The sequence below is a fragment of the Toxorhynchites rutilus genome, chromosome 2, assembly GCF_029784135.1.
Source record: "Toxorhynchites rutilus septentrionalis strain SRP chromosome 2, ASM2978413v1, whole genome shotgun sequence".
Lineage (NCBI taxonomy): Eukaryota > Metazoa > Arthropoda > Insecta > Diptera > Culicidae > Toxorhynchites > Toxorhynchites rutilus.
Genome location: NC_073745.1, coordinates 297,700,390 through 297,715,959, shown reverse-complemented (window position 1 = coordinate 297,715,959; position 15,570 = coordinate 297,700,390). Strand labels below are relative to the sequence as shown.

The window sequence follows — 15,570 nt, the reverse complement described above, 5'->3', positions numbered from 1 at the left end:
GGAGGCTTATTCGAAGATACCAATTTGTGTGCTATCTATGCAAAACGCGTCACATCATGCCCAAGGACATCCAGTTGGCCCATCGTATCCGAGGAGAGCGTGCTATATTAGCTTAGCATATAATCAACGGCCCTTTTCAGGGCTCCCAATTTGATGGATTAGAGTTCAGAAAAGTTTTTTACAGGCCGAACTGAAAGGAGCATTTAGCGAAAATCGTGGTGTCGAAGATAATTCGATACCGATAGGTGCCATGGATATGGATTTCATAATGAAGAATATGAAATATATGACATGATGTAGTGAATATATCCGAAGAAATCACTTTGGTGAAACTGCATTATAAAATTATTTGTGTACGAATGCCGCAATCGATAGTCGACTCTAATTTGCGCTGGGTAATTTCCTCGGAGGACTCAATTCCTCCTTTGAGCATTAAGAAACTCTTTCTGGCAAAACGATGTGGTATGAATCACATTATTTGAATGATAGAATGAAGAAGTTTTCTGCCAATTTCCTTCAACCTCCAAACGTATCTTTCTCTCGTTTGTCGTTTTCGCGTTCGCTAATCCTTTCTCACAACACCCATTTCTCGTTTGAGAAATTGTTGAGTAAACATTGTGCGCGTAGAGCGGGAATTCCTAAAGATTCATTGCACCTATAATAAATTGCAGAAATACGTGGTCTTAGGTTGATCGCAATTGATTGAAAAAATCCAAAACGAAATGTATTTGGTCGCAGCATTATATGAGTAGAAAGCAAATAATCGCTCGAAAATGACTTGATTTTCGCGATGATGTTTCACGTTTTTCATGTTATGCATCCAATATTGGATACGAAAGTTTTCCACTGATGGGAAAAAAAAATTCAGAAGCTTTCCTATTAATTGCGATTGATTGAAAAATCACAAAACCAAATGTATTTGGTTGCAGTGTTATATGGATAGAAAACATTAAAATAAACTCTTTCGCATGAATGTATTTTTCAATTCCCAGGGGAACTGGCAGATTATTTTTCAGCAACGATGATAGCAACGAGAATTCCGCGCGTGTATATGTGTGTGTGGCGGCCGATGTTTCAAGCGGAACCGTGGCACCACTCTCCTCCTGATGGATTCCCTTCTGGCCTAAGGTGCACAAACAGGCTCTTGGTGACACCGTTCATCAGCGCTTTCATGATAAACGAAGTTAGCTTCATCACAACAGCGACAACATGCTCCAATCGCTGTTCAATCATAACTGAGGGGGTTTACGAGCGGCGCTCGCTTATATACCGATTGGTGATTTCAATAGCCTGTTTTGAAAGCAATTTTCAGACTATTGAAACAAGTTTTTGGATGAAAAAGTAACAAGTATATGACGCGTAGACCTTTTATCTTTCGAATGAAGTGTTTATCATACCATTTCGTTCAGTTGTTTAAGAGCTATTAACGCTCAAAATCTCGGTCTCCGGCGTAACGCTTTCATTTTCGAAACTTTGGTTTTACACCCCGGTATAGAAATGAAAGACGTAGTCCTACGTCAAAACGAACTGATTTAATTTGCAGATATGAAATCTCCTCTTTCTGATATCGGTACTTCACTTAGCTTCGTCTATTCAAAAGTTTCTTCGGACATGTTTGTAAGAAGTCACAGCAAATCTTTCAGTTCAGCCAAGCTTCTTCAAGCTTCTTCTAGCATCTTCTGAGTTCACTGTAACCTGGCTGCCAAAATTGTCAGACTATTAACCCGTTGGATGAATTTCAGGTTATAGCCTATCCCTTCATTCTGACGGTTGTCTGCTTGATCCTTCAGAAATCGCTATTGAGCCTTCTTTACTTGACAACAGTCGTTCCCTCGATCTTGAACGAACCCCAATCATAGCTGTACTCCTTTTTAACGAAACTAACATATCCAATTCCACAATAAGAACAAACTCTACTATGTTCCAATCGTTATCACAATTCAGATTTCTCATGGCTGCACATGGCTGAGCACGCGCGCGATGCTCAAACTTATGTAGACTACTTTCTATTTTCTTGTTTTTTTTTTCTCTTTTCATTTCTATAAACATACAAAAAATCCTTCATTATCATTGAGACGAAGATGGCAGTTCTTTCTTTCATACACATACACAAAACCAATTCGTTAAAAACAACTTCGTTCATTAGAATTTAACCATTTACATTTTTGATATGTGAAATACACTGTCGTTTGAAATCCGCTAATGTGGTTGCTCTTTTATTGTGCCTAGGCATCGAATTGAAATAAGTTACAACTTTAAAAAATAGGGACTTCTCTAACACTCTACTTAAGAAGTTATGTATTCGTGCTTCGTTGAATATGAATATCACTTCCTCTATCAATTCGATCACACAATATCGAGGCAGCAATTCTTTTATAATTTTTAAAACGAACACCATGGTTAAATATACAATCCTTTGCTTCACAGATAGCCATTGAAGCGTGTTTAGCATGAAAGCTGAGAAAGTGAATCTAAAGGGTGTGTCACATCAAATTGCATCACGGAAAAAACGCTGTAGAAATTCGCCCAGTAGTCCGATCCTTTTGAAAATTTTAGACAGTAAAATAAAAACTATTAAACAACTTTTGGCATTTTCTTTTTATTCATACTTCGAGCCCAAGCCCGTATGCTCGCACCTTCCTCTTTACCCCGTCCATAAGGTTCTGTACAACGTCAGGTTGTAGTTTTTTTTTTTGAACAGAGATCCATTTTCTCTTGTAGTCCGCCTCCGATTTGACAAATTTTGGGTTCTTCCGGAGGGCCTGCTTCATAATCGCCCAATATTTTTCTATTGAGCGAAGCTCCGGCGCGTTGGGCGGGTTCATTTCCTTTGGCACGAAGGTGACCCCGTTGGCTTCGTACCACTCCAACACGTCCTTTGAATAGTGTCACGAAGCGAGATCCGGCCAGAAGATGTACGGGCCCTCGTGCTGCTTTAATAGTGGTAGTAAGCGCTTCTGTAGGCACTCCTTAAGGTAAACCTGCCCGTTTACCGTGCCGGTCATCACGAAGGGGGCGCTCCGCTTTCCGCAAGAGTAGATCGCTTGCCACACCATGTACTTTTTGGCAAACTTGGATAGTTTCTGCTTGCGAATCTCCTCCGGAACGCTGAATTTGTCCTCTGCGGAGAAGAACAACAGGCCCGGCAGCTGACGAAAGTCCGCTTTGACGTAGGTTTCGTCGTCCATTACCAGGCAATGCGGCTTCGTCAGCATTTCGGTGTACAGCTTCCGGGCTCGCGTCTTCCCCACCATGTTTTGCCTTTCGTCGCGGTTAGGAGCCTTCTGAACCTTGTATGTACGCAGGCCCTCCCGCTGCTTGGTCCGCTGGACGAATGAACTTCACAAATTCAGCTTATTGGCGACATCCCGGACCGAACTTCTCGGATCACGTCTAAACTGCTTAACTACGCGCTTGTGATCTTTTTCACTGACGGAGCATCCATTTTTGCCGTACTTCACCTTCCGGTCGATGGTTAGGTTCTCGAAGTATCGTTTTAGTACTCTGCTGACCGTGGATTGGACGATTCCCAGCATCTTACCGATGTCCCGATGTGACAACTCCGGATTCTCGAAATGAGTGCACAGGATTAATTCACGACGCTCTTTTTCGTTCGACGACATTTTTCCAAATTTACGAAAAATTGACAGTGAAGCATGGCCAACGTGATCTATACACTCTTATCTGGTTATAAGCGAAAGCTGAAGATATAATTCCTAAAAATTAAATTTCTACAGCGTTTTTTCCGTGATGCAATTTGATGTGACACACCCTTTATTACAACGCAAAATTAAGCGCATTACTTTATTTTGTGAACGCTGTAACTTCAACATTTGTGTTTCGTTAGCAAGAAAAAGAATGGATGGACAGAAGTCTATGTGTGGCGATATTGTTGATTTATATAACTGAATTTTACTAGAAATTGTCAACTCATTTCTTAAACGGCACTTGATACCGTATTTTTTGCGATTTTTTGCAATTTTATGTGAAACTTAAAATGCAGTTTGCCATCTATAGTAACACCAAGATACTTCATATCTCTAATGCGATCAAGTGTCTCACCATTTATCTCTTCCAAACACTCGGTGTTATAATATCTCAAAGAAAATACAATGTACTTGGTTTTTCCAACATTTAATTTTAACTGCTTATAATTCAACCAAATACTAAGACAATGCAAATCTCCATTTATGTGCAATGCTGCGTATTCCAATTTTCTAGCTGCTATGAACAGAACTGTATCGTCCGCAAATAAATTTATATCGCATAAACGTAAGACTCGTTTCATGTCATTTATGTACATTAGGGTGCCAATGATTGCAATTGAAATCACACCAGTCGGTATATAAGCGAGTGCCGCTCGGAAATCCACTCAGTTATGATTTGCAACGATTGAGGTACGATCGCTAGAATGGATGGATGTTTCCCTAACACAGACTTCAAAACCATGGAGCCTGGGGAAGTTGGCATTGCAAAATAGATGCGAGTAGTGATCCCTGATTTTTGAAATTAATCGGTCACCAGCTAATCGAATACTTTGCAGCAGTTTGTTATTCGATACGATTAATCGCCCCAAATAATCGATTAATGATTAATCGTTACATTGAGAAAAATAATTGGTTAGACTAATATTTCTCATTTGCTAGAAAGCCATCTGGAATCAAAAAAATATACGAGGTTGTGTTCAAGACACGACCGCATTGTTGACGTATAACTACGCTGTAGTTTAATTCAAGTCGCTTGTTTATAACTGCGGATATTATTTTATAATGCTACAAAAATTTTGAAATAACCATTCTACCAGTTTGGTCGCACTGAAATGTTTATTTTTATTGTAAATTATAAATTTTTATATCAAAATCATAATTGTTTGATGAATCATTCTTGTGCTCGCAGAACAATACATGCTCGAGATAAGCGCAGCTGTCACCCTTAGTGGAGAATGTTTTGCTACTGGCAAGCGAAACCGAATCACATACAAAATTCCAAAACGACATTTACTTTCTTGGTGACTAAATAAACGAAATAAACTCTATCTGTTAATCTCAACAACCTCGAAAAGAGTAGCACTGCTTCATTATGATCAAGATTAGCGCAAATGCAATCCTAGTTGAAAGCAGTTTCGCGACTCGCACGCGAGTCCAAATAAATTATTAACTTAATATAACTTATTCAATAACTTGTTATTCTCAAAATAATTTTTTGGTGCCCAACCTTAACAACTGCTTCACCATAGCGTCAGTTCAATACATTGATGACAGAAAACCAACAATGTTAACTGCTTGGAAAAAGGCTGAATATTTGCCTCAGCAGAGATTCATTACTAATACCCTAGCGTAAATATTTCCCTACCGCTATCTCCCCTTCTTGTTTATATTTTTCATTACGACTACATAATTTGCAGCACCAAACAATCGTCAATCATAGCATAAAAAAAAATAGGCGATTGTTGCATCGTCACAGGGCCAATACACACGGGAGCAGATACAAATGGGGTATCAGCGTAGCGAATATGCACTATTTTTAAGCACGGGTTATGAAGCACGCACGTACGCACACAAATATCCATATATCGATGGCTTGAAGCAATTAAATATACACACACTCATCTCCGTTTTGCGCTCTTCTCAACAGAAGATCTTTCTGTTAATATTGCCAGACTAGATTAGCTTAGCTGTCATCCTTTGTGGAGAAAGTTTTCCTACCGTCATGCGAAACCAAATCACTGACAAAATTTCAGAACATTTATTTTCATTTATAATTCTTACCTTGATGATTCCCCACACAATTGTGTAGCCCAAAACTTTAATGCAATGGCGTCAGTTTGAAGCAATGATTGCAATGCCAGAGACATCAGTGAGTGAGTAATTCGGTCGCGTCCACAGCTCAATCCGAAACGAAGACATGTGATGACGCAAAACAGGGAAAAACAAGCGATATTCATTGCTTTGAACACAGAACGATACTGAAAGTTTGCCTCCTTTCCTTGCTTGAGGCTTTAAACTTCTTCAGTTCATTCGTTTCTAACCTTCAAAAATGCCCTTGGAAAACTTTACTTTATTCATCATATTGCTCCTCCACCCCCATTGCCTTGAGAAAGGCATTCGAGCTCTCGCCGTCCAGCTCGCTCAGCAACGATGTTGTTCAGTTGATTTCCTCACGAAAAATGAAAGTTTGCCTCAGCGAGATCCACTGTTTATACTCTTGGCAAATATTCCCCTTCGTTCTTCTTCTTTTCCTTTGTTCGCGGAGACATCTTCCGATTTCCCCTTCGTTGCTCGTCGATAAGTTGTTCGTTATCGACAGCTCTGTTCGGGAAATCACACAAAGGACAGAACAAATGTATGAGGAAATGGGAATGCTTTCAATTTTTATCAATTTCAACCATATACAGACTATGGGATTGTTATGTATAGCATATCAAACAAATCTTATGGAATTTCCCATTCGTTTGGTATGTAAATCACCAAAATCCGTTCGCGGCAAAAATAGTTATTAACGCTAACTTTATACCATAAAAACGTGACCTGTTTTCTGATTTGACACCCTTAATGAAAGACGTAGCTCTACGTCAAAAGCATTCATTCCGCCTGAAAATCAATTATCATCTTCCACGCTGGAAAACGAAGCTCAATGCAGTCAACACGAAATAGGGGAGCGCCAAAGATAATGATTGAATTTCAGGATAAAACTGCAGCGACCGTACGTTTTTTTTCTCTCGGGTTTGGATCGATTAATCGACGTAAATTATTCGTTCGCTTCGATTATTGGTTGTGCAGTATTCGTTCTATTAAACATCGATTTCTTTAGGAAGTATTCGATTAATCGTTTAATCGAACGATTATCGTTTGCGTTTTTGCAAATATGTTTTTTGCAAAATAGGTGCGAGTTGCGGGTTGGAATTTGGAATGGAATGTTTCCCTAACACAAACTTCAAAATGATGAAGCCTGAGAAAATTGGCATTGCAAAATTGATGCGAGTTGCGAGTACTTTTGTACTCGCTTGCGTTTCTGCAAATTGGAATGTTTCCCCAACACAGAGTTCAAAATCATGAAGCCTGGGGAAATTGGCATATCAAAATAGATGCGAGCTGCGGGTACTTTTGTACCCGCTTGCGTTTTTGCAAATCGGAATGTGTTTTTTTTCAATACAGATTCCGAAATCAAGTTGGAGAAATCGGCATTGCAGATACATTCAAGTCGGCAATACTTTCAAACTCCCATGTATTTTGACGTAGGACTACGTCTAACCGGAAGATATAGGGGGTGAAATGGAAATCTAGGCACTGAACAAGTAGGAAAAAATGCAAGATTTGGAACGCTTATAACTCGAGCATTTCTCAATAGATCGCAAAGGTTTTTGCATCAATTGATAGGAAATATATCTACGCATCTATCATAACGAATAACATTTCATTTTTCTTGAGATAAATAATTGAATAATTGTGAAATATCAAGCATTCTCAAAATTCACTATGTGCCCATTTTTGATTGGTCTTTTTTGTGCTCCTCAAATCGTACCGACCAAAACGGGCAACCAGAGCAGCAGCGAAAAAGAATGAAGCACGATTGGAAAGGAAAAAAAAAAAATGAACGAAACATTGGTCGCAGTCTCACACATACGTAATTCTCGAGCCAGCCAGTCAGCTTAAAAATCCCCGCTCCGCTGCCGTAACGATCATTCTCATTCAAACCGTACACCACAGCGGTTCGCATCACAACACATCAACAAACCAAACCAAGCAGCCATGTCTGGACATGGTAAAGGAGGAAAAGTGAAGGGAAAGGCAAAATCCCGCTCGAACCGTGTTGATATGGAGTTCCCCGCAAGGGTAGCTAGGCCGAGCGCGTTAGTACCAGTGCACCAGTCCACCTAGCCGCCGTTATATAGTTTCGACCGCCGAAGTGATCGAGTTGGCTGGTAAAGCTGCTCGCGACGATAAGAAAAACCGCATTCCGAACAGAACACATCAAGACAACAACAGGCAGTTGCAGCGAGTGGCGAGTGGCAAACGCAATCGCAAAACGGCAGCAGGTAGCAGAAGAAAAAAGTTTGTTCTTTTTACAATCTGCTTTGGTGGCAAATCCAGAACAAGGCGGCATCGAGGGCGTTCGAAATGGTTTTTTTTTCAAAACCACGAGTACTAAGTTTTCTAAATTGGAACCATTCCATAAAACAAGGCGCTTTTCAGGGCCATTAAACCTTCCAAAAAAGAGTTTAGGAAATAAAGTTCAATGTGTTCTAAAACATTATCCAAAATAATAATAAAACACAAATTGATGTTTTCATAATTTGTTTGCCAGGATCTGATGAGTATGTGAATTGGGCAGTAGTTCTGAGCTTATTGATAGTTGGGGACTTTCAAGATTATTCAATTTTCACCAACTCTTAAATTGTTTCCAGATTGAAAGTACAGTAATTTCAATTAGTTCGACATTTAGCTAATTGGACAGACATGTAATGCGACTTATTTAGTTGGACATTTTTGTAAACATAGAGATCCAAATTATGACCGCACATTGAAAGTCGACACTGTACCACTGTCATCGCAAATGTTCAATTACAGGTTCAAATCGCCTCCAATGCGACACTGAGTGGCGCTTCGGTACGTTGCATTGAATGTAATTTACTGTAAAATATGTCACAAGCTGGATGGGAAGAAATTTTTCAACTGTGAAAGCTGAGGCGAGTGGCAAATGCAATCGCTAAACAGAAAGGTTTAGCCGAACAAGATGGGGATATCGAGTGACAACAAAACAATAAACTCTTTAGATTGAAGATAATTTTGTGATCCTGAAAAGGACCCTTTTTAGCCTGCATGTGAATCCAACGAGCGAACAAATCGTAATGAATGTATTTTTTTGCCATCGCTCCCTTTTAACGCTCATTCGTTCGTCTCGTTGGACTGGCCCCTCTGGCTGAGTCTGCCGATTTGTCACTATCCTGTGAGTGTGTACCGCTAGAGTATAAAACACGCGGACCCCAAAAAAATATCTTATTTTCTTTCAAACCGTAAACCCGTGTGGTTGTACGGCATCGGCATCGTGGATGTAACAAAGAAGGACAAGTTAAGGGAAAGCAAAGTCTCACTCGAACCGTGCAGGTCTCCAGTTCTCTGTTGGTCGCATTCACTGATTGCTCCGCAAGGGTAACTAGGCCGAACGGATTGGTGCCGGAGCACCAGTATACCTAACAGCGATTATAGAGTTTCGGCCGTCGGAGTGCTCGAGTTGGCTTGCAAAGTTGCTCACGACAATCAGAAAACCCGTATCAAGAACAGAGCAGCTTCGGTTCGGCGCTCATCAAGGCAACAATTAGTTTCAGTGAGTGGCAAAGTGCTTCTCCGGCACGTCGCATTAAATGAAATTTACTGAACAATATGTCACAAGCTGGATAGGAAGAAATTTTCCAACTGTGAAAGCTGTGGCGAGTGGCGAACGCAATAGCTAAACAGGAAGGTTTAACCGAACAAGATGGGAATATCGAGTGATAACAAAAACACAACACCAAAGGTTCTTTTCAACCCTCAACTTATTAGTAAAGAGTAAACAGTAAACTAAAAAAAAATTTCAGGTAGATAGGTAGGTATTCACGTAGGAGAAGAAAATAAAACAATATATTTAAAATATATATTTAACAAAAGCTGTCCCCTTTGTATAGTCCTACGTCACTCCGGTTATGTCCCCGACATTACCCACCCGTCTTTTTACACTCCGGAATTCGTTTTGCTAACACGATCTACAAAAGCGGGTACAAATGCAACGCTTTGGCTCGATTATTCAAGATTGCATTGGAAGATATCTCTTCATGTTGCAAGATCACTGAACTTCTACGCATACCGTTTTATGGTTAGGCAAAATGTTGATAACTATTTGCTGCGATAACTACTACCATAATGCACGAATTGACTTAAATTGGGATTTGTTTGCAATTGAATTCGTAAATAGTTTCATTGATTCACTATTTTAATCAATAATTTAATCAATACACACAAAAGATACCTCTGCGCAGCGGCAATATCGTACCCAATGAGGAACATCCGAGGTGGGATTATTGCTATTTTTTTAATCTATATTATAGTGACTTTCAACACTTTTGGCTGGTTCGTCACTTTTTACTTCCATTTTTGGAAGAATGTCGGGAGTGAGAATTGAACTCGTGATCTTCAACGTGAGAGAAAATTATTGCTAATTGAAGAAATACAATTGAGTACTAAGTCAACGGCTGTCCTACGTCAACCATGCGGTTACATCATAGTTATAACCCGTACATAGTTTTTTTTCCGAGTACAATCTTTACCTTACCAGATTAGAAGTTTTCTAGGGAAATTATCAGCGAAAACAACCTAAATGAGACTACAATAGATAAAACTAATGGTCGCAGTGGTACAATGCTCCTACAGAAGAACCTAAATTTATGGGAAATATTCCCTCGAGTAGTGTCTACTACTACCTGAGACGTTGCCAAAAATCCATCTTCATCATCAGAAAATACCCCCGACTCGCATGTATTTGCAAAGCGGATTCACACAGCTCAGACGGAAAAAAGTCACAGGAAAGTTGTGTCCGAGACACGACCGCATAGTTGACGTAGGATTCCGTTAGGCTATCTGTTGATTTTGGATATGTTTGAAGAATTACATCGTTAACCTCTTTGAAAATGATTTGGTGGCTCTGAAAAGGGCCGTTTTGTTTGGAAGTTGGGTATTGTTTGCTCACTCCGCCAGTGTTTACTGAGTGATGATGACAGAAGGATGGTAAACAGTCGTTGGATGGTGGATGGTTGGATGGTAAAAGATACCGAAGTGGAACGAGATATGATGAAAACCGCCCTCTGTGATCCCATACAAGATGCCTCCTGTGTTATGTATGGATGAAATAGAGAGAAAAAAATCACTAATGTAATATAAGATAATTACCAATACCGAACACAATAATCAATTTTTCTCATCATTAAAAAGATGTTACTTTAATATAAAGAAAACATATTTGAAATGAAGAAGGTAATTTTATTTTATAATTTTTGCTTTCTAAGTGTTTATTCAACCCATTGCGAATTTAAATTTAACTAAGAATAACTAATACTATAGAGCATAATAATCTTTTTTCTAATATTTCTTCACTTTTCCAATTTTTCTCGCCGTATAAACTTTGCTTGGATGAAAATGAAAACAAAAAACAGACAGCTTAAACCAAACGACCCGTTCTCGAGCGGAAACACACCTTGGTTTTTATTTAGGAAAATTTAAATAAATTGTTTCATATATCAAGTCATTTTTAACACAACTGCTACCATATACAATTTTACAATTACACTTGTGCTGAATGAATTTTTCACAATACACGATCGGTCATTGATATGAAATTTCACGAAGCAACCAACGTTAAAGTTTCAAATTTTAAAATTTTATTTGCTAGAATTAATCGTATCACTCACTTGCAATATTAAAATTCCCCGACTTGCGTATATTTGCAATACTAATTTCCCCCGGCACCTTAGTTTTGATATCTCTGTTAGGGAATAGATTTCGGTAGGAACAAAAGCTCCCCCTACTTTCATGTATTTGCAATGCCGATTTCCCCCTTCAATATTTTACAATTACACTTGTGCTGAATGAATTTTTCACAATACACGATCGGTCATTGATACCAAATTTCACGAAGCAACCAACGTTAAAGTTTCAAATTTTAAAATTTTATTTACTAGAATTAATCGTATCACTCACCTTACTTGCAATATTAAAATTCCCCGACTTGCGTATATTTGCAATACTAATTTCCCCCGGCACCTTAGTTTTGATATCTCTGTTAGGGAATAGATTTCGGTAGGATTTCGGTGCGATTTTAAAATTTTATTTACTAGAATTAATCGTATCACTCACCTTACTTGCAATATTAAAATTCCCCGACTTGCGTATATTTGCAATACTAATTTCCCCCGGCACCTTAGTTTTGATATCTCTGTTAGGGAATAGATTTCGGTAGGAACAAAAGCTCCCCCTACTTTCATGTATTTGCAATGCCGATTTCCCCCTTCAATATTTTACAATTACACTTGTGCTGAATGAATTTTTCACAATACACGATCGGTCATTGATACCAAATTTCACGAAGCAACCAACGTTAAAGTTTCAAATTTTAAAATTTTATTTACTAGAATTAATCGTATCACTCACCTTACTTGCAATATTAAAATTCCCCGACTTGCGTATATTTGCAATACTAATTTCCCCCGGCACCTTAGTTTTGATATCTCTGTTAGGGAATAGATTTCGGTAGGATTTCGGTGCGATTTTAAAATTTTATTTACTAGAATTAATCGTATCACTCACCTTACTTGCAATATAAAAATTCCCCGACTTGCGTATATTTGCAATACTAATTTCCCCCGGCACCTTAGTTTTGATATCTCTGTTAGGGAATAGATTTCGGTAGGAACAAAAGCTCCCCCTACTTTCATGTATTTGCAATGCCGATTTCCCCCTTCAATATTTTACAATTACACTTGTGCTGAATGAATTTTTCACAATACACGATCGGTCATTGATACCAAATTTCACGAAGCAACCAACGTTAAAGTTTCAAATTTTAAAATTTTATTTGCTAGAATTAATCGTATCACTCACCTTACTTGCAATATAAAAATTCCCCGACTTGCATATATTTGCAATGCTAATTTCCCCCGGCACCGTGGTTTTGATATCTCTGTTAGAGAATACATTTCGGTAGTAACAAAAGCTCCCCCTACTTTCATGTATTTGCAATGCCGATTTCCCCCAGGCAGCTCGGTTTTGATGTCTCTGTTAGGGACCCGCCGCCTGTGTCGTCAATTTCGACCAATCAAAAGTGGGTATTTCCGTTAGGATAGGGGTTGAGATTTTTCAATTATTCGATAGTTAGTTTCATGTCATATATTATTTTCTTCAATATAAAAAATTGTTATGGAGCACCGAAATCGAATTACGCAAAAATTTCATCAATCCATCATGAAATGACTGAGCAGTAAGCGTTTGAAATTGGACAATTTTCACGATGTGCTCGATTTTCGATTTTCAATTTGTACCCCAATATGTTCCCGAAAGACGTAATCCTACGTCACTTGCATGTTTTGACAAAGCGAATTAGGGAAACACAGCTCGGTGGGAACAAAAATACCCCCGACTTGCATGTATATTTGCAGAGCGCATTTCCACAGGTTCATCGATTTAGAAGTCTGTGTTGGGGAAACCGTAAATCGGGCCAATCAGAACTTTGCAGTTAGGGCGTTTAAATAACGCTTCATATTTTTCAGTTATTCAATTGGTCATCTCATGAAAAATAATATTTTATCAATTGTGATAGACGCGTAGAAATAGTTCCTATCAATTGATGCAAACATCTTTCCGATCTGTTAAGAAATGTTCGAGTTATAAGCATTCGAAATACTGGTAGGATTAGCACATAAATCGGCAAAACAAATGTATGGGAAAAAAGAAGTTCTTCCAGTTTTCATGAAACCGCTTAGAGATTAGCGAATTGTAATGTATAGCATATCAAACAAATCTTAGAGAATTTCCGATTCGATTGGTATGCAAATCATGAGAATTCGTTCACAGTGAAAATAGTTATTAACGTTAACTTTATTTCATAAAACCGTGACCTGTTTTCTGATTTGGCACCCTTCCTGAAAGACGTAGTTCTACGTCAAAAATGATAACTTCCTGAACAACTGATGTCAACGACTTCCAGAATTGACCATTAATAACGGTATAGTCACTAGTGAATCGAGCTTTAATTCAGGATAAATGATGCATATCATCGTTCTATATGTTGTGCATATTTTGCGATACTATAGATCCAAATGCTACTTCGAGACGAAACTTCCACGTGGTCTAGCTAACCAAAAAACCACAATGTTGCTGGCCGTGTAGGCTGACTAGACTATCGGAGCGACAGTTACCCTAGACTCGTTTCAAACAAATCTGATCAGTACACGATATGCAAACGTGCCGACGTAATCGGAGAAAACCAATATAACAACCGAACAACGAGAGGCGAAAAAACGAACGAACCCATCACGGAAAACGACAACTAGCTGTCGACCACTTGGAGGAAAAAATGTCAATATGAAGCCAGCATGCTTTTACTATCCGCAGTGTGGTTGTGCCATGTTGAGAGCGAGCGGAAAGAGTTCATCATGTATGTGGTAATATTTTTCCGAACACGCCCCCCCACCCTATCTTTCCGACCGGTTCTTCCGTCCTTCCGCGCCTCCTGTCGGCGCCCACCAGCCATACCTTACCAGGCGATTGGATTTGTTTCGCCGCTTTTCGCGTTGCCACATTATTTTCCACAGCGATTTTCGCACAGCCACAACCGAAGAACCATCGCATCGCCCGGAAGCGACGGAACAAGGAGGCGCGCGCGATGGTCGGTTGTCGCTCGCGGGTTTCGTTTGTCTATTTCACCTTAAAACGAGCATAACACCCACCACCACTACCACCCACAGGAGCCACCAGGCTGAAATTGCATTCAATATTTAAACATTTTATATGCACATTCCCTTCGCAATCTTTTCCACCGCCGGCCGTTTCGCCGTGTCTCACTCATCCCGTTTTGTTAACGGGTTGATACTCTCTTGTCCTTTCTGCGGGGCACTCCCCGGCGGCTTTATGATACATGATACACGAAAATGCACGGATATAAACGGTGTGATATGAAAGCGTAATGAGTTTCCTTTTTATGTTAAATTTGTTGTTTTGTTTTGCTACCCCACCTCTGCGGAGTGCGATAGTGAAAGTCATTTTGGTTCCGGCCTTTTATTAAATTTTAAAAATTTATTCCAACCTGTCGAAATCGATTGGGCGCAATCGTGCAGCGGAGTATTTTATTATTTTCTTAACATTATATGAACCATCTCGGCTTCGCGATCTGAATGGTTCATGGCTCAAAACATTCGAACGAGATTTTTTATATGCAGGCAACCAACAAGGTCCTGTGACTGCATCGCCGCCGTCATGCAGCGCCACCTTCTGGCGGGGCACTGCAAGACACCAAGCTGGAAGCCCGAAGAAGGTCATCAAGTTGCAGGAAAATAGCGATTGTTCTCTCACAAGTTGTTTTTCCTGCCCTTATTTTAGAATTACACTTGATCCAGTTGGTTATTTTTAAAATATATATCTTTTTCTTTTCTTTTCTTCGTACGAGGAGGTCGGAAAACAAAGGAAAATATTCTTCACAGAGCCTTCCTGGCAGCCGGCGGCATGTTGTTGGCAAAAAAAAACCTCGTAGTTGCAAGCGCAATAATACTGAAGGCGCATCGAAAAAAATGAACACGAGAGAATATTTCAGTCGCCACAGAAGTGATTTAGTGATATCTTAGCCAGCCAGTCGGTGCATACAGAATTATGGCCGCTGTTTGCTCCGAACCGAGCGAAGCAGCTTCGACTCCTTCCGAATGGCACAACATTTGGCGCTCCCGTTTTCGTTATATCGGAGTTTATCGGTGCCAAGCGACATGTCAAACTCTCCGGGATTTCCACCGGGCGAAGAAGTTTCGGGAGGATGAATGAAAAATTCCACTGCAGTACA

The 15,570-nt window shown here is 39.5% G+C and overlaps 1 protein-coding gene and 1 pseudogene across 8 annotated transcripts in view; both read left to right on the top strand.

Moving 5' to 3' along the window:
• The window catches only part of LOC129771754 (potassium voltage-gated channel subfamily H member 6), a 405,800-nt gene that overhangs the window by 24,614 nt on the left and 365,616 nt on the right, over positions 1–15,570 (top strand). The window lies entirely within an intron of this gene.
• On the top strand, positions 10,001–10,132 carry LOC129772308 (U4 spliceosomal RNA; annotated as a pseudogene).